At 35.1% G+C, this 26,496-nt stretch overlaps 1 protein-coding gene and 1 long non-coding RNA gene across 3 annotated transcripts in view; one reads left to right on the forward strand and one right to left on the reverse strand.

The window, feature by feature from the left end:
* LOC135225345 (CBP80/20-dependent translation initiation factor-like) overlaps positions 1-6,520 on the forward strand; it is a 152,091-nt gene extending 145,571 nt beyond the window's left edge. Inside the window, exon 8 of the mRNA XM_064264682.1 lies at positions 4,171-6,520. The gene's annotated coding sequence lies outside the window, so the exon portion shown is untranslated. The remainder of the gene's footprint in view (positions 1-4,170) is intronic.
* A 565-nt stretch (positions 6,521-7,085) lies between these two features.
* LOC135225355 (uncharacterized) overlaps positions 7,086-26,496 on the reverse strand; it is a 101,037-nt gene continuing 81,626 nt past the window's right edge. Inside the window, exons 2-3 of one of the 2 annotated variants that reach the window (XR_010316941.1) lie at positions 25,893-26,018; positions 7,086-8,527 (exon numbers count right to left, since the gene is read on the reverse strand). This is a non-coding gene — a long non-coding RNA (uncharacterized LOC135225355). Of the gene's footprint in view, positions 8,528-17,459; positions 19,889-25,892; positions 26,019-26,496 lie in introns of those variants that run through there. The other variant, XR_010316940.1, reaches the window with a different exon arrangement.

Consider the following 26,496-nt stretch of genomic DNA (forward strand, 5'->3'; position numbering starts at 1 on the left):
AGACACAGGATAAGGCTAAACCTGAGGACAAGAATAAGAAGGGGGCTGAGAAAAAGAAGAAGATTAAGAGAAATTAGAAGGTTTGTAATGGTGATGGACAGGATAAGACTAGGACTGAATACATTGGGGAAAGGGCTGAGAGTGATTTAGATAGCAGTGAGTGGAAACAGGTAGGTAGAAAGAAGGGTAAGAAAAGCGTAATCAAGATTATGGACGTGAGTATGGAAGTGGATTTGTTGTATTCGAAAGATGGAAAGAAGGGTCAGAATGGAAGTAGCGAAAGTGAGAGTGAGCAGGAAGTACAAAAGGCTGTGTATATGAGAGAGGTACCCCGATGTGCACAATACGAGGAATATGGTAGTAGGGACATAGGAGACTTTTTTAAGGAATACGAGAAGTATTGTGAGGCTAAGTATGAGGATAACAAGAGAGTTTGGGCAAGAGAGTTAGGTGCTTTTTGATGGGATTTTTGTTGAGCATGTATGGGGTAATGGTGAGTGTAGGGAGTCCGTATGTGTGAAAGCCAGGATTGTAGAATAGGCAAAGAGGATAAAGAGTAGCGTTAGATATAGGAGAAAGCAACATTTTGAAGAGGCAAGAATGAATGTTGGTGAGTCGTTGTCAATGTGTGTGTGTATGTTAGAAACATTAGCCAGGAAAAAGTTTGGGGACGAAGGGATAAATGTGTGTAAGGAGTTGGTGCAAAAATTGTTGGTGACTCTACCAGAGAGCGTATAAGTTTATAAATCTGAAACGTAAGGAGAAAATGTGATGGACGAATGAAAGGTTAACGTGGAATGATATTTTAGAAATAGTAGAGGCTTACGAGCTAGGTGTATGAAAGAGAGTAGAACTGTTAGTGTTAGGACTGAAGTAGCTGAGGTTATACCAGAGTTTAAAAGCTATAGGGAGGCACTTTTAGAAGGGCAAATGGCAGAGTGAGTGGTTGAGAGGAGCGTTAAGAGCAAGTAACGTGAGTGTAGTTAGCCCTAAAGGGGATAGGAGTGCGAGTGTCGGAAGAGTCGGACAGCTAGTTGTGAGCGAGAGCAATGGTGTTACAGAAATGGTAAGCCAGGACACAAGAATGAATGTCGTTAGGAGCGTGCTTCAGGTGTGGGCAAACGGGGCATTTAGTTGGCGAGTGTAAGAAAGATAGGGATATTAAATGTTACAGGTGTGGGCAGATAGGGCATATAGCAAGTGGATGTTGGGGTACCTGCGTGAACAAGGTTTGCAGTAATTGTGGAAAGAGTGGGCATTATGCTAGGATGTGTAAGGAGCCGCGTGCGAAGTGTGTTGAATGCGGAATGGAAGGTCACGTGGTGAGTATGTACAGGGGAAAGAGGATGAGTCGGGCTGGGAATTTGGGAAACTATGTTAATGGGATTCAGTTGGGTGGGCCCTCTCTAGTATGCGACAGTATGTTCGGGAGAATGTGAAGAGTGAGTGCTTGAGGGTGAATAAATGTGAGCTGAGTGTCAGTGAGCAAATTGGTCTGGAAGATTGGCATTTGGTATTGGTTGAGTAGGAAGAAAGTGGAAGAAGTTAAGGAATGGGAATGAAAGGGAGAAACATAAGCTGCATGATATAGAGGGGTTAGTGTTAAATTAAAAATGGTGGATAAGGCATGTAATATGGATGACTTTGAGGGGAGGAATGATACTTATAGTGTGTGTTGGTTTGAATTGTCAGGGTTTAGTGTAGTTTCACCAGGAAGGTAATCAGGTGGTAAGGATGTGGTTCACAGTATGAATGAGTCTCTTCGAGAGTTTGGCAGGAGTGTAAATGAGGTAAGTGATTTGGTGGCAGAGTTATGAGAGATATTGGGACAAGAGTTTGGAGGGGTAGATGAGTTAGTGAGTGGGATTTGGAAGGATAGTAGTGAGGGAGATGGTAATAGGAATCTGACTGGAAGTGGTCTGGGAGAAGTGGATGGCGGTGTGACTGAGAGTGTGTATGAGGGCCCGCAAACAAGATCCTGGGGGCCTGTGTCCGAGCATCCGTGGGTGTTGCAGAAGGCTGTGTAGTGTGGGTGTAGCAGAAGGCTGTGTAGTGTGGGTGTTGTGAGTGTAAGGAGACGTTGTTAAATGTAACGGGGGAGGAAGTATGGAGGAGTTATGGGAGTCAAATGGAGGAGTTGTGGGAGTTCCATTTGACAACGTCCTTGGTGAGAGAGAGAGAAAGAAAGTGTGTGTAATTGGTGGATGGATGGTTAGCAATTGAATTGGCTGTTGGCGAGTTCTAGGTTGTCTGCTGGTGCAGTTGGTGGTAGTTGTTAGAGCTCTGTGATTTGGAGTCAGACTTTAGTCAGAATCGGTGATGATCAGTAGTGTCAGCAGCGGTCTGTGAAGGCATTGATAGTCAGCTAAGTTGTGTGTTTTTTTGTTTGTTGTTAAGTTGTTTTTAAGTTGATATTGTATGCTTTGGAGTTGTTGTGCCTGTGCTGTTGGATTTGTTGTGCTTGTGAGTTTCTGTTATGTGAGAGTTGTTGATGGTTGTTTTTGGTGAGCTGTTGTGATTCCTTGGTGTTGTAGGTAGGTGTGTGTTGGCTTGTTGTGTTGTTGGTATTTTTGTGTTGGTGATTGTTTGTGCAGTGGTCTTTTGTTGTGGTTGTATTCCTTATTTGTTGGTAGGTTGTGGTTGTGTTCCTTTGTTGTTGTTGTGGCCCTTGGTGGTTGGGTTGTGGTTCTTGGTTGTTGTCTTTGTTGTTGGTGGTGGCTCAGCGACCTCGACCAGCAGACAGCACAGCATAGCCTTGAGTATCTGGAGTTGGGTGAGTACATGTGTTTGCATTTTCTTTTCTTTCTTTCTTTCTTTCTTTGTGTAGGTAAGTCAATCGTTCTGCGTGTATTCTGTAGAGTAAAGAGTTAAGTGTGACTGAGGGTGAGTTTGGGAGCTGGATTGTGTAAGTTTGTATGGGGGGGATTTTGTCCGCTTGTTTTTTAAGCTTGTGAACCCGCCACGAGCCTACCACAACGCTCTTGTGAGCAAGATATCTTAGATGCTGCAGGTTCTTTACCTTGTGTTGTTGGCGAGATATCTTAAGACGCTTTAGTTTCTTTACCTTTTCAGCTTGATAAGAACATTGGCTTTCATACCATGGGTTTTTGATAATCCACATTATTTCCATTGAATGGAACTGTAAGAGGAAGTCTGGGGTGTGTTGTGTTAACAACTAATGGTTTGCTGTTGCAGGTGGAAGAGGTCCTTCTAAATTGTATTAGGATTTCTAAAGGTTTGGTTGCCTTGATGAATTGTGCATCAGATTCATGTCTGTCTTAATTCATAAGCACATTTTACCAGGTTCAATTTACAGTAAGATTATCATTCCTGACAAGATTATGAATCAGTTTCTGCGCGGTAGGTAATAGGTAGATAATTGGACATTTACCTTGTGAAAATGCTTATGCCGGAGCATCTACCTTTCCGTTGCAGTAAACTGTACTAAGGTCAAGAATGATGGGTAAGTCTGCAATTTGGTAGTTTACTTGATCTTTGATAGTTCTGATAAAATATTTTGACTTGTATATGAAGGCAGTTGATCTGAATTTCTGATAGTACTGGAAAATACCCCAGTCAAGTAGTGGTACCTCACTATCAATACATGCAAAAGTAACTCATTACATCGTTTTTGTTCCTACATGATATACAAATGCTCGGTCCTTTACATTAGGAATTACTTTCAGCGTAGGCTGGAATACAGCTGTTAAATTCTTGAACAACATGGTTAGGCAGTATGTACTAATGTCAATCCACCCATGTCATTGTTACACAGATTTAGTCAGTGGATAGTTTTTCATTCAATCAGAAGTCTACAATATCCAGTCATTTTTGCCTATACAGGATGGTGCTACGATTTAACCCACCCCACGTTATTCTAGATGAAAATCAGATTGTGTAATAAAGTTAGCTATAATTGAGTGTCTTAGGAAAATAAATACAATATTAAGCGTATTAAAAATGTTGCTAGTCATTTGAACAGTCATTTTGAGCTAGGACAAATGAAATTTACATATATTCCCTAGTCTTTATGCTCAAAGTAACACAAGAAAATATTGCCACTTATTAAAATACGTATTGACGAGTACTTTTTTATGATGATGGCTCTGTAGTGATTATTCTGCAAGATCTTTATATTACTGAAATAAATATTGTTTTTTTTTTTTCTAGGAATCTTAATAATTTATTGAGACATGACTCTTGGATAATAGTACTGATAATTCTTCAAGCAACTTTGCCAGGGCAGATCTTTCATCCTCCATGAAAATGATTTTGGAGTTTATCAGCAAGAAGTAACTAGATTGTGATTGTGTTTATTGAATAATGTTTTGTTGTGCTGTGTATTTTTTGTTTTTTGTTTGATGAACAGCATGTGATGATAACACTCTGAGGTGATGAAATTACAGTATTTTGATAAAATCATATTTTGAAAGTATATGCTCATGTTTTTTAAAAACATTTTGAGGGGTAATGCAAATTTTAAGTTATCACAGTGCTATTGCACATCTAGTCACAGAAAGAAACAAAAGTTTGTGGACAGAAGCCAAATGAAAATGGAGTCTCCTTATAAGTGGTGCTTTACTATTATTTAAGCTCTGATTATATACTAGCTATAAGATATTGCTATGAAATAGAAGGTATTACCATATATATAGAGCTTTAAGGACAATACAATTTTTTCCAGATACAATAGTTTGGTGTTGTAAATATGACAAATTTATCCCAAATGAAAATACAACATGGCTATTATGTTTTTTGTAATCATGTGTACTCAAGCATGTAATCCTTAGTAAATGTCAAATGTAACTTACATTTTTATCTGACCAAGGTAACAGTTTTAACATATAATGATTGCATTTTCCTTTATAATTTCACATTTTGATAATGTCATTGACATAATTACCCATAATGAACACAAAACTACATGCTATTGATATAATTACCCATAATGAGTACATTTTTAAAACTACATGACTGCATCAAAAAGACCTGCATCAATGTAATTCTGGCTTTAACCTAAACGTGCTTAACAGTGGAGGACATCGAGCTTTGGTTGCTTAGAAAAAGTAGTGCTCTTTATGTCACACCTAAAATGCTTGGTTAACCATCAAGGTATACCATTTTACATATTCATTTTCAATTTTACATATTTTTAATTTTTGTACTTTTTATTTTGATGCCCACCGAATAAGGGCATTAGATCAGGTTTCACCTGGAACACAGCAAAGTGAATAATGCTTAGGGTATTTGCCTGAATGACTTGGCATTCCTGGTAGTAGTTATGGTAAAACTAGAAGTTTGCCATTACAATAGGCATTTTTGGGAGATTATTAGACTTTGGCATTAGTAAGGCTAGTCCTCCTGTTAGGCTAGTTTATTATGGTAATGCTTTAGCATCATGAAAATGAAGTTGTTGTTGCCTTTTTTTTTTTTTTTTTTTTTTTTTTTTTTTTTTTTTTTTTTTTTTTTTTTTTTTTTTTTTTTTTTTTTTTTTTTTTTTTTTTTTGTCAAGTATATTTGAAGTTTTCCTTGTTACTCTGCCATGTTTGGTTAAAAGGTTAATTAATTACAGTCATATAATGTAACCCCTTAAGAGCCAATTATGTAGATTATTGATACAAGGATTTAGACAACATTTTTAGCGATATATTTTGAAAATACAGTGCTAGTGTTCCGTTCCAAGGTTATTTCAGTCATGTTTCAGAAAAAGGTATTTTGGGACATGTTATGAAGAGTTTTATTTTTAAATGGTCTAATGAAAGTATTAAGGACATGATGGTGCCACATATAGGAGAAATGAAAAACAACCAATTTGTTGGGGATGGCAAAGTTAAACTATAGAATTTTTACATAAGTAAGGGCTGGTAGTTTTTTGCAATGTCATCTCCATATTGTTAATAAGGCAGGTACATACATCATCAGACACCTTTTTCTGCTTATTGGTAAATCAGCAAGTATTGTAAAATGCTTGTGGCACTCCAATTAGTTAATATGTTAGTTACTGCTGTAATATAAATGTGCAGTTGACCTCCAGTATTTGTGGGGAATGTGTACCACAACCTCAAATGAATAACTAAAATCCACAAATATTTAAAACCGCTTTAAAAATGCTTAGAACTCCCTATTTTGATAGTTCAAACACACACACACAACTCTAAAATTGCTTATACCCAAGATTTTAATAGTTTATCACAAAAAGTCCATTTATTCATGAAAATGATATGAAAATACAGTAGTCAGTGAATATTTCTTAGTGAAAAATGCCGTGAGGCGGCAAATTTTCTGTGAATGTGTATACTGTATGGTTTATACTATATGTGTTCCATGGAGAAATTCGCGAATCGGTTAGTCCGCAAATCCGGAACCGCAATTAGGCAGGGGTCAACTGTATTTCAGATTGTTATTTTGTTTCAAAACAAACTTTTTTTCAATATGCATTTATCAAGAGTGCTCTAATGTAAAGGTGATGATGACTGTCCATTAATACTTTGTAAAAAAAAAAGTTTTCACTTTATGTAAATTATGTGTGCATTCCATTCCTCCAATTCTTTCTTTTCTCTTTCAAGACTTACTTATAGTTACCATTCCCAGCCCATTGTAAGCAGTGTATGATAAAACCAAGTAGGCGACTAACCCATTAAAAGAGGGCTATCTTTTGCACTGGTATATGGTAATGATATACAGAAACAAATGCTATTCAAGTCAGGCATGGGTACAAGCACAGTAGATTTGCCTGAGACTTGTCCAAGTACTTGACAAGTACAAGTACATTTTAGCAGATTTTTTATTATTATTAATGTTTGGTTTAAAATCATTAGCAAATATCTATATAAAAATTAACTTGCAAATATCTAATGGAGTGAAAAATTGGAATATTCCATAACCATATACCTGAGTATAGTTTCCACAGTATAAGTTGGTGAACCTTAGTCAGAGGTCAAGCAATTTTCATAGGGTTTAATGAGCAAAAGTTATCAAAATTGGTCTAGCCACAGGTTAAGGTAATGACGACTTTTAAAAAAAATTGTCAATTTAATTTTACAATGTTGTTCTTGATACTGTAATACTACGTATTTTTCCACCACAAAAGAAAAAAAATGTGATAACTGTACAGAATAATTGAAACAAAATTGTTTTTTAGAAAAACTAATTAAACAAAATCACTTTTTTCAAAAAAAAGTTCTAAACAAAATTACATTTCTATATTTCTCTCTCTGATACAATTGCCAGTTCTCTATTACCGTCTTTAATATGTACCATTGCATTTTACAAACTTCACACTCAAAATTTTTGTCAGTAAGATGACATCTATCTGGGCAAAATACTTTTCCTGCAATGCTGAAAATTCTTTCTTCTGGGGCAGAAGCAGCAATGACTGACAGGTACTGTATATACTCTTGTAACACGCGATCTTGCATATCATATGACCCCCAAATTTTCACCTTTAAAGAATTATTATATCACTAGCTCATGTATCATGCAAGTTAAATTTATGAGACCAAATAACAATAGGCTAACCTCTTTTCCTCCTCTTTATCTATTCCATTTTTTTAGTTAGGCTAACTCCTTTTTCTCCATCTCTATCTATTCCATCTTCTAGTTAAGTTTAAAAAAGTAAAAGAGAATGCCAAAAGTATGGTTAGTATATACTTGTTTTGAGAACGCATACACCCAGAAACTGCTGATTTGCTATGAACCGAATCCAATAACAACAGCCTTTTTGCTTGCATTTCAACCATCGTACGATAGTAAAAAAATTACCTTAGTTGTGTTACAAAATTTAATGACATTAAGGAGAATAGGACTGATATATTTATACATTACTGCAACCTTAATTGCTATGGAGAAAAGATCGGCAATGGCATATACTGCTAAATTTACTCTAAGTTTTAGCTGAAGTTGAGGAAAGAATGTTGATCCGCTAACAACTATTATTGTGCATCAGCAACCTGGATGAAACTTGCAAACTTAGGTATAGTACCATCAAATTCGACCATAAATAAAATTTGACAGAAACCTGTTTTAATCAAAACTATTGGGCATGAAAGAACACATTCTACTGTTTTCACTCCAATAAAATATCAGTACGTTAAGCTCGTAGTATTCTGATGAGATCAAGTGAAAATATAGAACGTAATCTGTCAATTTTTGTTTATGCAGTAAACACCCTCAGTGCCATCTACAAACGAAAAAAATAACTAAATTTCACAATGTAAAATAAATAGAGTATCTAGATATTCACTTGCGCTAACTAGAAGCAAAAAAGTCACACTGATTTGCGTTCAATATAGCAAAACAAACTTACCTCGCAATCTCCCTCAGCTGATTTCCAAACCAAAACATTGATTGCTATGTTTGTATTTAATAATACAAAAATTAGTAATATGAAAATACATATACAGGCAGACCCGGGTTACAACAGGTTCGGCTTACGACGTTCCGAGGTTAAGGCGCTTTTCAATTATATTAGAAATTATTTCCAGGGTTGCAACGCATGTTCCAGGGTTACGGCACCTACAACGCTCATCTGTCAGAAGAAATGACACCAAAAATGCAAAATAAGCAATATTTTTTTTTTTTTTTTTTTTTTTTTTTTTTTATGAAAAAACGCAATAAGATTGCAGTTTACATAGTTTTCAATGCACCCAAAGCATTAAAAGTATGGTTTTCCTAGGATTTTTGACGATGTTCCAGCTTATGACACGTCTCAAGAAAGGATCCCGTCGTAACCCGGGGACTGCCTGTAATATTACTGGATGCAGTGAAGTAAAGCATAACTTTTTAAAAGAATCATAGAAAAAATGCATATCCATTATGTTCGATACTAATACACGATTATTACATGCTCGAATTTTATATCATTTATGATGCAACTCCCTTAAAATCAACTCCAAAATTAGGTCTTCAAAAGTCGCATGATACCCGAGTATATACAGTACTTTTTTGCTATCTTGGCAAGAACTGGAAATGTTTCTCCATGTTCTTTCCAGTGTGCCAGCACATCTCTCTTCTGAAATGCATGGCTGAGTTGGGTATCTTTGAAATTCAGTACTAATAAGACTTGAATCTGTTACATCTATTGAATGTTGAACTGGGTTACCCATAAAACTAAACTTTTTTCCTTTTTAGTTCGGTTGAACTAGGTCCTGGTCTATCTTCTGTATAGCCTGTGGCAGGTTTATGTTTGCACAGCTTTAGTACCTTTGGACATAACTGGGCTGCTGTTATGACAGAGAACTTAAGATTTGCCCTTTCCTCTTCTTCAAAACACCAATCTAATTTAAATCTTGGATCAAGAATAGTTGCCATTTGATATATTTTCCGTTCTTCATATATATCTGGAGGTGTTTCTGTAATGATCTCTCCAATCCAAATACCAAACTTAGATTGCATTTTCTCTAAGTGAAACTTTGAGCCCTTGCACACACGGAAACAGAATTCTGTCTTTGGGCACAGTTGGTGGCCTTGTCAAAGAGCTCAAAATTTTCTAGCATGTCATTTAAAAATATTTTGGTCATAAGCGCCGTGTGCCAAAGCATGGCGCACCATCCAAACTGTTCAGCTTTTCTTCTGGTACTCTCAAAATAGTTATGATCATGCAAATTCCAATGAGTAGCATAACCTGATTCTAATTTTTTTCTCCCTCTAAAACATCTGTTGCCCTTGCTGGTTTACACAAAAGAAACCAATTTTGATGCTTTGCTCACTGTACCATTTAACTTTTGCTTCTTTGAAGCCATCTTTCACGACCAGTTGCAATGTATGTGCAAAGCTGGAATTATGCTCAGCTGGTAAAACTTCAAACAGTTCACGGCAATCGGTACCACTACCATCCAAATCATTGAGATCCTCTTCTTCCTCAATGAGTGTCATCATTTGCCTCTGAGATAGCATCAGGCAATCCCGGCAGAGAAAATGCAATTTTCGTATTAGTAGCATTGTCACTTTTGCACTTTGTAATTTTGGAGCCTAATTCAAATCTTTGTTGATCTGCGCATACTCTCCCGTGAAATTGTGTGCAGTGTGGTGTCCACTTAGTGCTTGCAAGCTAGCATTACATTTCCAAATGACCAGTTTCTAATGAGCTATGATGCCCAAGTATGATCTCATCTGAATGAATGTAACCTTTCTGGACCATGGTATACGACAATCACACTCCTTGCAAATTGCCTTCAATATGCCAAAGGTATCCTCTGCAAGTTGAAGTGGCTCTATATGCCCAAGTCCTTAAGTGATGCCATAATTACACCAGCATAGCTAGGAATGATGGCTGCTGAAAGACTAAAACTACCTTACTACAGAACTGATCATGCTACATGCAGATGAAGACAGGAAGTGAACAGGTTGTTGCAGGTTCATTCTTGAACTGATTCCACGAAAATTGACCAATATATGTTGATACACCACAAACAAAAAATCCAAATCGTATTGTAAAGTTATTGTCACTACTAGTGCAAGTTTTTATTATACGATTAGTTATGCAATGAAGCATACTAAGTATGTACAATTTTGTACTTAAGCTAATTACAAGTACTTATACTTGGACCTATGCTTGACTCAAGTTAGTATGTGAGCTTATGAACCGATATTGAAAGCAAAGGAAATTTTCTTTCTGAGAATCTTGTCAACTCAAAATACCAGACAAAACTCAAGGAAGCTGAGCAGAAGTTAGTTTCAATGAAAACTATTTTTGTCTGAAGCTAACATCCACACAAGAGAAGAGTATTCCATTACTGTCCGAACAAAAGAAAGGGAAGCATGTGACACTAAAACCATCTTTTTCTGTAGTATAAATAATACCTTGGCTTCTGACATCATCAGACGTTTTGCAGGTGTTACCAAAAAGAAAGCTTAAAATCAAAGATATCAAATTGTCTGATATCCAGAATCATTCAAGGAAAGTGTTTTAGTTAGAGGCTTCAAGAGAACTTCCCTTTCCCTAACTGGCTTAAAACATACCACTAGAAAATTCAGTTCCATGATTACATTTTTTGTTAATTGAAAATCCAAAAAAGTTACCTCAATTAACTGTATTACTAGTAAAAGATATGAATAAATAAAAATTCCTCCCCAGTGTTTGCATTAAAATGATCCATTATTTTTACCAAACACCAGGAGGAATAACATAAGGTTTCAAAAGTTTTTGTCGGTCTAACTTTCATCAATAATACAATTTGATATAACTGCTGATTTTTAATGAATACTCATAACCAATTATCACACCAGTGCAAAAGTACCTCATATTGCCCATGTATGTTTCTGCTGAGGGTTTCTTTTGTGATTCAAATATTTTAACAAAGGTGTTAAGATGAATTGTCCATTCATAATTTACATCCTGTAGATATTAGGTAGTATATAAAATATAATTGAACCAATGCCTCCCTTCTGAAGGGTTGGTATTCAATGGTATCAATAGATTTTAAAGTATATACAGACACTTATACTTTGTGGTGTGAATTGGCAAAGGGAGGAGCCAGGTGTGGAGTAGATAGGAAATCCTCTGGTTTCACCTGTTAAAAACTCATTCCTTGACTTTGTTTCATAAGCAGCAAACATGCAGTATATAAACTTTGTTTAATACAAGACCCAGAAAAGTTTGATTGGCCTTAAAATATTTTGGTGGCATTTGATTTGCACTTTCACGGCAAATGTGAAGAGGCTAATGTTGGACAAACCACAACCTGCCTGTACCTAAGGGAAATTTATTTATTTGCCAGCTGATTTTCATAATTTAATATTGCATTTAGGTTAAGGTGTAATTCTCATTGCATCTACTGTGTAGACTACCTTAAACCAAGGAGTCAGAGTTGTCATTTTTAACTCTTAAGATAAACTAATACGCTATTCTATTATCCAACACCCTCACCAGTCAAGACATTTCAGATAAAGTATTTTACAGTACCCTATCAACACTTTTTGCTGAACTCTAGTCAAAAGAATGACACTTGGAATTACCAGAAATGCTAGTAATAAGAATATTCGTAATACATAAAAATACTAAAGTACATAGATGTTTACTAGTACTACTATGTTTGCAGAACTCTAGTCAAAAGAAATGACACTTGGAATTACCAGAAATGCTTGTAATAAGAATATTTGTAATACATAAAAATGTTATAAATAGATGTATACTACTATGAATTCCCTCCTTGTAGCCTACAGATTGCTACACTACTGAAGTGTCTAGGGGTGAGAGCTTTTCAGATGTTAACACGGGTGACCAGCCTCCACCTCGTATACGCTAGAGTTGCCAGATGCTACAAATTCCTTACTTTACAATCTTTGTTGCTTTTAACTGGTTTCCAGCTGGCACAAGAAGATTATCCTGTTGTTACGACCAAAGGTTTGTTAGCTATTAAAAATACAGATTAAAAAATGGTCATTTTGCCCATTTTAGCAGCTTTCTGGCACCTTTGTGACGATCCTGTACTATGCTTGTGAAACATAGTGACGATGAAATGTATGTGTTTATATACAGTAAAAAGATTTATTCATGTAATTTTCAAATAGTCTATCACATTTAGATATTTTAATAAAAGTTTGCTTAGGTTTTTAGTCATTTTCTGTGCTTTCTCTGATGACCATGGCCAGTAAATTAGTACCTGAAGAGAATGATTCCATGGGAGTTCCAGTCTTGTGATGTACATATACCTTATTTTGTCTTGTGTATAAAAGTTTTTGTGTATATAAAAATTTTTGTTTTATGTTTTCACCTCTGACTTTCTTAGCTGATAATACTCTTATTTTAAGAAAATTGTATTTCAGGAAATTAGTTCCTGTGAACAAAATATATATTTTTTTGCAATCTACATGTCTGCTAATTTGAATTTTGATGTTTAAAATGTTCACATAGTTGAATAAATCAAAATGCCATGTAATATAGTTACTACGTACAGTCTTTGTAACAAGTATAGTATCATCCACATGCTATCATTAGTTTTTCACTTTTTAAATATAAAAATCATTTGAAATTTTACAAAATTTGAGATGCACTATACATTAATGTAATTCAATTCAAATTGGTGCTACTTTTGAGATTGCAAATTAAGAAAAGGGCATTGTTTATAGAAAAGCAGTTGATTGTTAATGGAAAAGCAATTGCCTGGAATCTAATTCCTATTTGGCAGTTGTTTATGCACAGTTCTTTAAGCTCAAAATTAACTAAGTAGGTATTAGTATTACTGTTGTTTAGGGCAATCACTGCTTTGCTATGTTCCTTGTAAATATTTTATAAATTACCATTATAATACAGCCTTCAGTGTTTTCATAGCCCTGTTTCACCTAAGAAATATTATGTACTTTTAGTTAGAAATCAAAATTTAAAAGTTTCCTTTATGTCAAGTGATATATAAAATTAGCAAAAATATCATACATATGGTCAGCCCTATTAAGTCTTGGATGGGCCTAGTGATACAGTCAAGCTAGCAAGTGAACAATGACTGAGATCACTATTGTAGGCATTGAAGTATGTGATAAAAAACCACAAAGAACTTTTTTCCTATGGATAAAATTTTATAGTAAGTAGTAGAACCAAAGGATATTTTTAGCTTACTTAATAATTCTGATTCTACAGTTTTCTTTGGTTTATTATGGAGTAGGGTTTATATAGAATTTTTCTGATCTTTACCTGTACATGCACATTCTGCAGTACAGTGAATGTCTGAGTTACAATGTCACATTTTTTAATATGAACAAGAACCAAAAAATTTAGATACTTCATCATTAGTGAAACTTTCTCATCATTAGTGAAAGCTAAATTTGTTTAAAGACCAAAAATATCCTAATACATATTTCCAATTTTATACCATATTCACATACAGTAGATAATATTGCTGACTAATGAGCAGATTATAATTAGTTACAAACTTCACCAAAGATTTTTGCTTTCATCAGCGAGTATTAAAAATCGCAAAGTGGATATTGTGAAACTTTATTAACCCTTGATATCTCAAGACGGTTTGTGGAATAAGACATTCATTCACCTTCAGCTCCTTTACCACTCATGTTTGTTTACTGCAGAAAATTTTGATACCCAGCCAAAAACTTCATCTCTGCAAACTAATGTGAGCACTGATAGTACAGTATTGCATAGTAAACATGATAATATACTAAGGAGAAAATTTAAAGGCAGCAGATCAGCACACTAAGTTTGTCTGCATTCATGGTTCCCTTGGTATCCAAAATTTTACTAAATTTCAGTGCATTTCTACTGCTAAAAAACATGAATTTTATATTTTAATTGGCTTTTTCAAATTTATAAGTAGCTGAAAAACTCAAGTTGGTGGTACGTAGTTTAATATTTTTCATTAAAGCCAGAAATCCTGAGTAGAGTCATACTGCGACCACTGTTGTGCTTTACTTCCTTTAACAGTAACCACCTTTGTAGCCACATTCAGATGGGTATCTAAGTGCTGTCTTCCAGATGTACTGTAGTATTGGGAATGTTATGCATATATATTATGCTTAAGTTGTTTGTATAGTACCATATTTTAAGATATGTATTTTTTTAGGTTTGAATGAAAATTAAATGGCAAGCTGACATCCATCCAAGACCAACATGGGTTGAGCACCTCTTTCAGAAGGCATATTTTGTATAACACCAAGATAGTTTTTGGATAGAATTGTTAGGTAGACTTGTAAATCTTGCAGTTTGTTGGGCAGTTGGTAATGGAAGTATTATTTGTGGTGAATGTTGTTAGCCTAAAGAGTAAAATGCCAGATTTGTTGTAGATGATTAAAACATTGACCTGGATGCTCAATTTGCTTTAAATAGTCTGTATATATAAGGATTCAGGTCTTTCAACTTTGAATTATTCTGATTGTTGCCAATTACTTAATGAGACTGTTACTCATAGTTAGATTATGTACGTACAGACCCAAGTTATATAGGTAGTTAGGATGCTGTTTGTATTTTATTAAGCTTATTTTTAAAATATTTTTTAAAGTTCAGATATGTACAGTGATTTAATTTTTCAAGGCTGGAGAAAAAGCTTGTTTTGTACATGGAGTTCTGTATATTGGATTTTTTTTATTTTTAGTGAACAGAAATTGCATACCATGACAGTGGTGCACTAAAAAATTAACTAATGCGCACACATATCTAGTATAAAAGATGTACGTAACTTGAAATGACAGTGGAGAAGGTTCAGGAAGCTTTGTCACTTACAAAATGTATAAGGTACCGAAGCTCATTGACAAAATGATGCTGTGAAGAACTTATCATACTATCATCAACAAGCCATATAGCATTGTCATTATTGACAAATCTGTTTGACCATGAAGCAAACACGCAAATACTGTTACAAAATAGCGAAATGTCAAAGTTTACCAAATTTGTTGTGAGAATCGTATGTCACTTAGTCTACATTCCTTTTATCTTCCATTCATTAATCTACTATCTTGTGAAGTAGGAATGAAAACTTTAAGAAAATAATTTTTTTTATGGCAGAATAGGCCAGTAAGAAAAACTGGGCATATTAGCCAAGAACTTGGGGGTTAGTTTGAAAGGCTTCCAGTAATGATGTGATACTATACTAAGATGTATACTGAATAGCTGTCATGACGGCCAAAGCCTTTGTATTTTTTGTGGTCTACCAAGTGTTTTTATATCCAACATTGTGTTTATTAATAATTTTAGAATTTATTTTTTTATTTGCCAGAGTCAATGTTGTAGTTCACTTACTTTGTGGTGGTCATGTTGATTATTGCTAAGATGTATTGCACTTTTAAAGTTTAGCTTTAAAAGCCTGGTGCCAAACTTGCCCATGTAATATCTTAAGGTATTAACTATGCAAACAGCAATGTGGTTATTGCTTTCAGCATGTCAGTAGACATAAGTTTTGCATCTTGTAAAGATTTCCAAAATCTAAGTGTATATTTATTTATTGTATAGCTGTTAAAATGTTTTTTGACTGTTAATGGAATGCATCCCTGAATAACAGGTATATTTACTGATCTGGGATCCTTACTGTTAATTAAAATGTATAAAAAAGGGATAAATTTTTCTTAACCTGCAGTTTTCAAAATAAGAAAGTTTGAGTCTGTGTCTTAATATTAGTAAGAAAATCCTGATTTGTAAGTTGTCTTGAACTAATAATAGAACCACCAGGTTTTAGTTTTATAAATTTTGTTCATGCTTAGCTTTCATGAAAGTTTCATGATTAAGGATCAAAATCTGAAATGCAAAATTTGTTGTATTGAAGATATCATTACAACTGGTTGCATACCTTATACAAAGATGAGATCAAACCTTAATATGAAATCGGCAGTACGTATTTGTGTCTCAATGCCCAAGACAACCGAGTTCAGTCGAGTTCAAGTGCATCAACTTTCAAAAGGGGGTGCCTAATACATGAAAATTTTGAAGTCTTATCTGCTGCACTGTTCACCTCTGGGGCCTACCATCACCAGATTTGTATCACCCAATGAGACTAGAAAGAAATTTAACCACATTAAAAAAAATTTCATGGAACATTTACAACTCTAAACTTGGTATTTATTTGTATAATTTGAGTGAGAAGACTGCTCCGAGCAAGAAGATTTTTTATAATTACTAAGCCATAGATAGGTGTGAACTTTTGACCTCTAAGAATAGTACTTTAGTGCTGAAGGTGGAATGATTCACAAGTCTTTATTTGTTGACTGGTAAACCAAGCCTAGAAGAGAGCAAGATTCTTTCAAGAGTTACTCCCTCCAAAGACCGTGTCAGGAAGGGGGTCACAAAAATATTACATTAGTTAGGAGGCTAAAAGAAACAAGCCCACAAAACTACTGGGAAATGGAAGAAGAATAGTGCGCTTGTGCAACACCAAATACATTACCCAACACTGAAGTAAAAATGTTCATTCTCCCAAAATCTAAGAGATGAAAGTGAATAGTAGGTATAAAAAACTTTGGTTCAATCAGTACTCGATACAGCACAAGGAAACCCCATAGGAGGGTAGTGCCATCAGTTCACTGTAGGTATTAATTAAGGTCCTTTGCAGTGTGCCTTCAGCCCTTAGTTGCAACACCTTTCATTCCTTTTACTGTACCTCCTTTCATATTCTCTTTCTTCCATCTTGCCTTCCACCCTCTTTTAACAATTTATTCATTATTCATAGTGCAACTGCAAGGGTTTCCTCATAGGTCCCAGCGATTGGCCTTTGGCCTAAATTCTATATTCAGTACAGCTCGGTAAAAGGAAATGTAATTTTACAAGATGTACAGGGCAGACTACCTCATGAGATATTCCAACAACTCGCTTTGGAATTGTTTAAGTAAATAATTACTAGTTCAATATCCGATTCGGTGGAATTTCTACCTTTAGTTCCCAAAAGCACTAGAATGCATTAAGAATTCCAAATCTCCCAAGTTCTTGACTTGTGATTGTTGTCTGTGGTTCGCTGTGTCTTAAGATCAATTGAAGATGCACCAAAGTGGGATTTTGGATCAGGTAACCAGGTAGGTCTTATGACTCCACTCAAGATACAGCAATGACATAGGTCATACAGAATTGGAATTAAGCAAGTTCTGCTACAACTAAAACTGCTAAATTTCAAATCCCCACCACAACAACTATCAGTTTAAGAAAAGAAAAAGAAAAAAAACATTGAAATGAAGCATAAAAAAAACATACTACGTACTTGTGCCAATGTTCCGTGCTGCTTTAAAACCTTCAAGCAATTTACATTATTCTAATTCTGGAGCTCAGGGTACTTTAACTTCATATACTTAAAGGATTTAAATGAAACAATCAACACCCTATTAAGAATATTCTCTTCCCCACTCCATGCTAAAACACACAGCAGACGTGACATTAAATGGATGAGTTTAAAGAAGTGCACACAATTGATATTCCACTTTCCTACGCAGAGATCACAACGACATTTTAGTCTAGAGACAACGACCAACTGTTTGATTGTCTGAACCACTAATACAGCATCTTTTAAACAACTAGACAGACAACACTCCAATATATTTACAATAATTTGGACATACAAGACATAAAATGAGGAGCTAGATCAACACCGCAAAATGCACAAAATCAAGAAACAATCATTTAGTCTAAACTTAAAAGAATAATTGATGGACTTCTTCAAAGACATGCTTACTATAGGGGCATGTAAATGGATCATACCTTTATACAATGCATGAGCCTGTGAAGATGTTGCCATTAAAAAAGCAAGAAGTTCCACCAGCTAACCGTATTCACTGGAGCATCCTAATCACATTAGGCTAAGATGATTAGTGGCACAATGCCACAACTTCTCAAATAGCCACACTAACAATAACATGCCAGTTTCAATATATATACTTCTCTGGACTACTTTTAATACACTACCAACATGGAAAGTCTATTGCCCAGAATTTAGGAGCTGGCAGATGTGGATATAAACGACATATACCACTGCGTTATACCAGGACCAACTGATTGGGTCCTTTGTTATACAATGAAATGGACATTGAGACTCGTACGATAATGGTAGGCTTATGGAAAATAACTGTTTATCAAAAATGATTGGGGATCGAACACTGAAACTGCGCGCTGATATTTAATTTCAATAGGTCTACATTTGAATGAGGTTATTAAGAGTTGAAATAATTTTAAGCAGTTGGTCTTATTCAAACTTATTTTGCCCACCAGTTAGCGTACGGAATTATACGAAATGGCCAACACAAAGCCAAATTATACCATGCAAGATATGAAAAAAACTAACTTGAGTTACAATGCCAGCGGAGACATTAATTTGACACATCCAAGGAAAATGTAACGTAATGAAATAGAAAAAAAGGGTCTTGAAATTTACCTGTTTAAGTCCATAATCCAAAAATTCGAGGAAATTTTTTTCGAACATTTCTCTAGCAAGCTTATACTAACAATGCAGCCTTTCAAAGATTTGTAAAGTGATTAAAAGTAAATCATGAAGACTGGACAAAATAGCTTAAAGTGAGCCCTGAGGGTAAGAAAAAATAAAATCTTTTGGACAGATGGTCTCGCCTACTGATAATCTCCAATCTGCTGGTTTAAAGAATTATTTGATTTGTACCTTTTTGTAGTAACTTTTCAGTAAGGCTTTGCTTTATCTTGTGTAAATATGTACATATAAAAAATACTATCACTTATATGCGTGTCATCAAATGAACCTTGAGAGGAGTTCCTCAGGGAAGTGTGCTTGGCCCTGCCCTATTCTGTATCTAGTACACAATTAGTTTGTCTAATATACTATATAATCTTGGAGTAGAATATAATTTATATGCCGATTACACACAATTGTATTTCATTGTTACAAATATTGAGAATACACATGGAATATTAACTGAAGTTCTATCGAATATTAAACAATGGATGACTTTAAAACAGTTGAAATTGAACGAAGATAAAAGTGAGCTTATGATATCCAGCAAGGAAAGTAATTTAAGGAGTCTGGGTTTTAATAAAGTGTGTACAATTGAAAATCGGGTCCACAACTGACAGGATCCGTGACCTTGTTGGGGTGTAGCTACTTGGATTGTGGCTTGTTACTCACGTCCACAAATTAATAATGTTGTGAAAGTTGCTGGATATCACCTTAAGAATATAGCCTTTGTGAGGAAATATCTTGATGAGAGTTCTGTTAAAAATCTTGTCATCAACTGTACTATAAACTGGATGGATTATTGTAACTCTATGTACTATAAGTTACCCAACGTACATCTCAAAAAATTACAGAAAATTATGAAGAGCTGCTAGACTAATAAAAGGTGTTGCTCCACGGAACAGGATTACCCATCTTAATCGATTTGCACTTGCTCCAGGTGAAGGCCAGAATAACATTCAAGTTATGTGTTTAGACCCAACAAGTTGATTGATTATGAAATTTAGGTCTTAAGGACCAAGTGCCGGAACCCATCAGGATTATTCAGCGCCCTAATGAAAATGAAATATATAAATTAGTATGATAAACTATGAATAAACGAATGATAATAGTGGGACCTACTACAGTTTATACTACAACCAATAAATCGACCTGGTACAAGACTATTTACAGATGGTTTAAAGTTGGTAGCTCTAGAGCCTTTAAATACGGAGCTCCTAGATTACATAACAAGCTTCCTCTTAAGCTGAGGCAGATTGAGGATTTGAAGTCTTTCAAGAAGGAAACTTAAAACCTTTTTGTTTAATTGATGCTATGATATGGAAGATCAAGTGAATGTGGAATTTGCAGTGTGATTAAATACATCCGATGAATAAACTCTTAATTTGATAATGGGGGTCCTGCGAGTACTATGGAAGTGGTGTGGGACCTGGAAGCCGTCAACAAGTAACAAGTATATCACCCAGAGCGTGATATACTTTCCAGACTTAGGAAAATGAAGAATGAAAAATAATCGATTGCACCCAAAAAGACAGATGCCGTATTTTGGGATTTGGGAAGTCATTTAGAGATAATATTCGCCAATAATATGAAGGTGGAATTTTTTTCCCATTGCATGATAGCCTTCTCAAATGAAGCAAATTTAAAACAAATCACGCCCGCTTGCGTGACGATTCTGTAGAACAGGGCTCTCCAAACTATGGCCCGTGGGCCACATCCGGCCCACCACATAATTTCATCCGGCCCGCCAAAGCAAATGAAATCAGGCTCTTTCATGATCCATTTGACTGCAATGCTGAAAATCTTCCAACTCAATTTCAAATGGAAATTATTGATCTCCAGGCAGATGACAGACTGAAAGATAAGTATAGAGAAGGAAATCTGATTGAGTTTTATAAATGCCTGCAGCCAGATCAGTTTCCAAATTTGATAAAGTTTGCTTGTAGTTTTGTGTCCATTTTTGGTACAACATACTTGTGTGAACAAACATTTTCCAAAATGAAGTATGTGAAATCTAACTATCGAGCAAATTTGTCTGATGATAATTTGAAATCAATTCTTACAATTGGCTCATCTAATCTGGAACCTGATTTCAATGAAATTTTTGAAGTCAAAACGTCAGTATCATTCATCACACTAATTTGGTTGCATAAAACTAAAGGTAGGAATCTATTTAGTTTACCCTGATTTTTTCCAACAAGATATGTTTAAATTTTTCCATGTTTGTACTCTAATATTTGAGGAAATTAAATTACTGGCACTGATTTGTTTTTTTTTCTTTTTTTTCCTTTGGCCCGCATAAATGTATAAATGTGGGAAATATATAATGTGGCCCTTACATTGAAAAGTTTGGAGACCTCTGCTGTAGAAAATGAAAAATCTTAAATGGTCCAGAAAAAGGGGCAAGAGAGCCCGAGCCTGACCTATTTTAATCTTCCTAACACTTCATCCTTTTCATGTTTTTCCTAGCGTCCCCTCTCCTTTCAAGTGCTGTCTCAATATTTTACCTATATACCCCCCCCCCTCTCTCTCTCTCTCTCTCTCTCTCTCTCTCTCTCTCTCTCTCTCTCTCTCTCTCTCTCTCTCTCAGATCTACATATTATATGGACTGCTGTTAGACTAAACTGCACGACAGCCTCTCTCTTTAACTAAAACAACTATGAATTATAAGAACTACCAAGGTCCTAAAGACCTTGCAAACTACTGTCAGACTAAAATTGTTTGATACTCTCTCTCCTTCTCTCTATTCAACTAAAATCGAGAACTACAGATTATAAGGACTGCTGTAAGATTAAAACCGTGCGACTGCTGTAAGATTAAAACTGTGCGATGGGGAATAAATATCGTATTTTTTTTTTATAAATAGCACTACAAACAAATTGTTTAATATTATCACCACATTTACTGAGGCCGGGTGAGTTGATTGATATTATTAATTCATCCACTGCTCTGAAACATTTTAGCCCAATTTTATCGTATATAAAAAAATAAGACATGCTCCACTGTCTGTTGGGTTCGCGCGTAAACATTACATTCTTCCTAAAAGTTTTTAATATTTTAAACTGATGGGTGTTTCCTAGATTCTTAAATTTAATTTAAAACATTTCTATGGTTCTAGAGCTGCTGATTCCAGGACAACTCATATCAGATAACTCACACCTGGACAATAATTGATATCTAGGACAACCGATATATAAGACAACTCAAATATATACACTAAAAAATGACCCATTTATTTAAAAATAGTTTTTGATAAAGTAAAAAGGCAATGGTTTATTAGCATCCTACAAATTTCATTTAGAACATTTCTATGGTTCTAGGGCAGCTGATTCCAGGACAACTCACTCCCGGAAACCTCATATCAGATAACTCACACCTGGACAATAATTGATATCTAGGACAACTGATATATAAGACAACTCAAATATATACACTAAAAAAACTCATTTATCTAAAAGCAGATTTTGATAAAGTAAATAGGGAATGGTTTATTAGCATCCTACAAATTTCATAGTTCAAGCCAGTTACTGTTTGTCTAGCAACCAACTTACAAACAGTCGTCATAGCTTTCCAACGAAATTGTTTTATTTTTATATTCTATACTTGCCAAGTCATTTGGTCTTCCACTGTCAACTTTTCAACAGTTTTAAAATTTTCTTTACCCCTCACAATGCTGTTATACAAAATCTAAGCAAGAAGTTAAGCTTGTAGATGATATTTCGTATTTAATTTTCACAGTCAGAATACAGATAAATAAAAAAACGTATGGCTGTGTGACGTAAAGATGTAGAGCGCGCATTCAGACCATAGATGTGGTTCAGACGATAGCTGAGGAGGACCCATTAGAAATAGCATCAATTTCTCAGCATTGATGTGAATAAAGTGAAATCAATAATTGATCTCTGTTCTATAAAAGCCAAAGCCTGGTCATCACAAGAGACCGTGAGAACTGTGATTGCGACAGCTGAACAGTAGTGCGCCCCCTATTTCATCAGAAAAATATGGTTTTGATATCCGGCTATTGTACTGCAAATTTGAATCGGGAATCATTTTTGCAACATGATGCTGGCTCTGTATCACGATCAGTTACTGCTGCAGTGTGGTGTGTGCAGTGGGAGGTTGAAACCAACATTCTTTGGAAGCTTGAATTTCAAGTCAATGAAATAATACACAATCGGCACTCAAATAGGTAATTTCAATGTACCTCGTGTTTTCACACTGCTACCTAAGAAGCAGCAAGCAACTTATGATCAGGTGTTTTCTCAGTTACTCTTCGCCCTGATATTCAGCCTGAAGGGTATAATTATGACGGAATTCAAAAAAGGCCCCACAAAGAGCCTTATTTTAAGGTTTCCTAGCAGTGGTAACTGGTTGTTTATTTCATTTTTCTCAAAACCTCTACCAAAACCTTGTCAAGCTAGGTCATAAGTTCAGTACAATACAGATGATGTATTTCATCTAGAGATAAAAGTGCTTTACAGCACTTGCTTTTTAACCAGTGACCGATGTCATTGTTGCATATGAAGAACTCCGACGATGATAGTTTGTCACAAGAATCTGTGTCATATTTTGAAGTGTCTTACATAGGATCTGAAAGATGACGAAACGCTTGAAGACATCTGGCTCCAATACTTCCAACTGATACAGAATATTTCAGAGAGGACTTCAGGTGGCCCGACAAGAACTATTAATTGCCTTCAAGGTTTTCATAATGCCATAAATATCTGGAAATTAATAAATACACTAAAGTTGGAGGCAATTTTGGTGAAGAAAAAGAAAATCTTATTTGGAATGGGGAGAGCAAATGACTTTGAAAAAGGTTCAGAGTACAACAAGCGACCGAACTTGACTTGAAAAGTATGATCCTTGCCAAAAAATGTTTCTTAAAGATTTGGCATATAATCCACACTAGGATTCAGTTTTGGTCAATTCTTTTTATACTGAAAATCATTTATGTTTTTAGTTTACATTGTCGCCCCCAAAAAATAAAGTTTTTCTTGTAATATTTGTTGTTGTCTTCTTACTTGATTTTTCTGTCAAAATAAGTTGTCCTAGATATCAGTTGTTCAGGTACGAGTTTTCCAGGCCTGAATGAGTTGTCCTGATATCAGTTTCCCAGCATACATTTCTATACCTTGTAGGAGGGTAGTGCTGTCAGTGTATCTCATGAAGTGCACTGTTGGCATTGCATAAGTTCCTTTGCAATGTCCCTTCAGCACCTAGCTACAACCTGTTTTATCCCTCTTACTTTCCACCTTGTCATAAAAACTGTTTCACCATTATTTCCAGAGCTGAAATAGTACCTCATAGGTCCCAGAGCTTGGAATATGGCCCAAATTCTATATTCCAATTTTAATTCCAAAACATTTCTACAGAGCAATTCAATGTGGATAAAATTCCCTTTGTTACTTTCCTTAATACATATACCAATATTACATGTTATGTTAAATTTCAATAACTATACATAAACGCCACTGGTAATTCAGTGGTTATCTGCCGATATTTCTGAAATCTTCCAAACACAGACTGAGTACAATATCTAACCTAACACTGAGAAAGAAGTTTCTATTACAAAGCAAAATAGTTGAAATCGAATAAAATTAAAGATGGGTGCCATAAATTTAACCAGGCGAGTTAGTTTATCAGATGGAACTGGTGTGAATTGTATCGAACTAAAAGGACGGGTTTTTAGGGACAGAGACTTATGTCTAATATCGCTCGATAAGAACATTCATTGTCAGTGAAGTCGTGTTTCCCAAAATTAGTGTCTATTGCCCTCAAAGCTGTTAACAACTGAAAAGAAAAACACAAAAGCAAAGCACAGCTCGTATAGGGTCAAGAAATGCCAAGGGCCTGCCCAGAGTAGGTCAAGCATGAAACACCCTCCTTTGTGAATAAACTAAGTTTATCCTTACCAGGATAATCCAATCTTCTAAGCCCAAAAAAAACACAGTATCCTATTTGTCTACAAGACTGCAATTTACTGAAAAGAAAGCCTGAATCTGCATGTTCATGTCAGCAGCCCAAACAGTGACACTTTGCTTACATTGGAGTGGTAAACCTTTCAACATAACCAACATACAAAAAATAGCTCAATTCAGTCCACGTTCTTCATAAAATATTTTGGTAAATAGTTCTAGATCCCATGACAGTAAACATCAAAGTACCTAAATGGATACCTTAAAGAAACTATCAGTTCCTCGTTGGATGAGTGGGTTAGGTGTGTATATCAATTCGGTAGTCAGAAGTTTGCTCCCCGCTCTGCCAACGTGAAATCAGAGGAATTTATTTCTGGTGATTAAAAGTTAATATCTCAATATAATGTGGTTTGGATCCCATAATAAGCTGTAGGTCACGTTGCAAAGTAACCAATTGGTTCATAGCCACATAAATAAAAATCTAATCTTTGGGCCAGCCCTAAGAGAGCTGTTAATCAGCTCAGTGATCTAGTTAAACTAAATTATACTTAACTTAAAGGAACTTCCAAGGTGACATGACGTTTTAGATCTCCAGTAGAGTTTTTTTTAATTTTTTTTATTTTGGTCTTTATAAGAAAGATGAACCTGTGTCAAAATTATTAGTTCCACACATCAACCTTGAACTGCAAAGTTAAGTATATCTTAGCTTAACCAGACAACTGAGCTGATTAACAGCTCTCCTGGGGCTGGCCCGAAGGATTAGAGTTTTATTTACGTGGCTATGAACCAATTGGTTACTTAGCAACGGGACCTTCAGTTTATTGTGGGATCCAAACCACATATCGAGAAATGAATTTCTAATCACCAGAAATAAATTCCTCTGGTTCAGCATCGGCAGCAGCAGGAAGCGAACACAAACTACCAGATTGACAGGCTAGTGCACAACCCACCCCTCCAATGAGGAACTAACATGAACTGTCATTAGATTAAGCAAGCTTCGTACTGGCACGGGCTCTTGCTTCTTAGCAGCCCGTAATCAAGAACTGAAAATTTTCTGTGTTGTAACGAGTTTGTTTGTGTGAACACGCTTTGAGGGGGTTTACCAAATACACTTGATGGACAAAGTTTCTTCACTCACCTTGATATGTTATTTGATCTCAAAGATAAAGCCACTAAAATCTAGTCACTTGTAGATCATCTGTCATAGCTAACTAAATTCATCTTGCTTCTTACAGAATTGTACATCCCTGCAGTTTCTCGGTGTCTGCAAAAAGGGAAAGAGAATAGATTAGGACATAAAGAAAAAAACATACTTGACAAATACCTTAAAGAACCTTGCATGCATTAAAACGTCATTGAAACTCAACTAAATAGATCTACCAAATACATGGTTTAGCAAAACTTCAAGGGACAGGTGGCTTTGAGTATCAGTATAACAAGCTGAAACTATGAATATAAACAAGATATCGTAAAGCCAATACTGAATTGTATTCCCTCAACACAATAAAATTATCATTTGGGATGACCAGAATCAATAAATAAACATTATATATATATATATATATATATATATATATATATATATATATATATATATATATATATATATATATATATAAATTTAGTTAAACAAACAAACAAACAATGAATATATATATATATATATATATATATATATATATATATATATATATATATATATATAATCAAACAAACAAACAAACAATGAATATATATATATA

Source organism: Macrobrachium nipponense, chromosome 20 (assembly GCF_015104395.2).
Source record: "Macrobrachium nipponense isolate FS-2020 chromosome 20, ASM1510439v2, whole genome shotgun sequence".
In the NCBI taxonomy this organism is placed as follows: Eukaryota; Metazoa; Arthropoda; class Malacostraca; order Decapoda; family Palaemonidae; genus Macrobrachium; species Macrobrachium nipponense.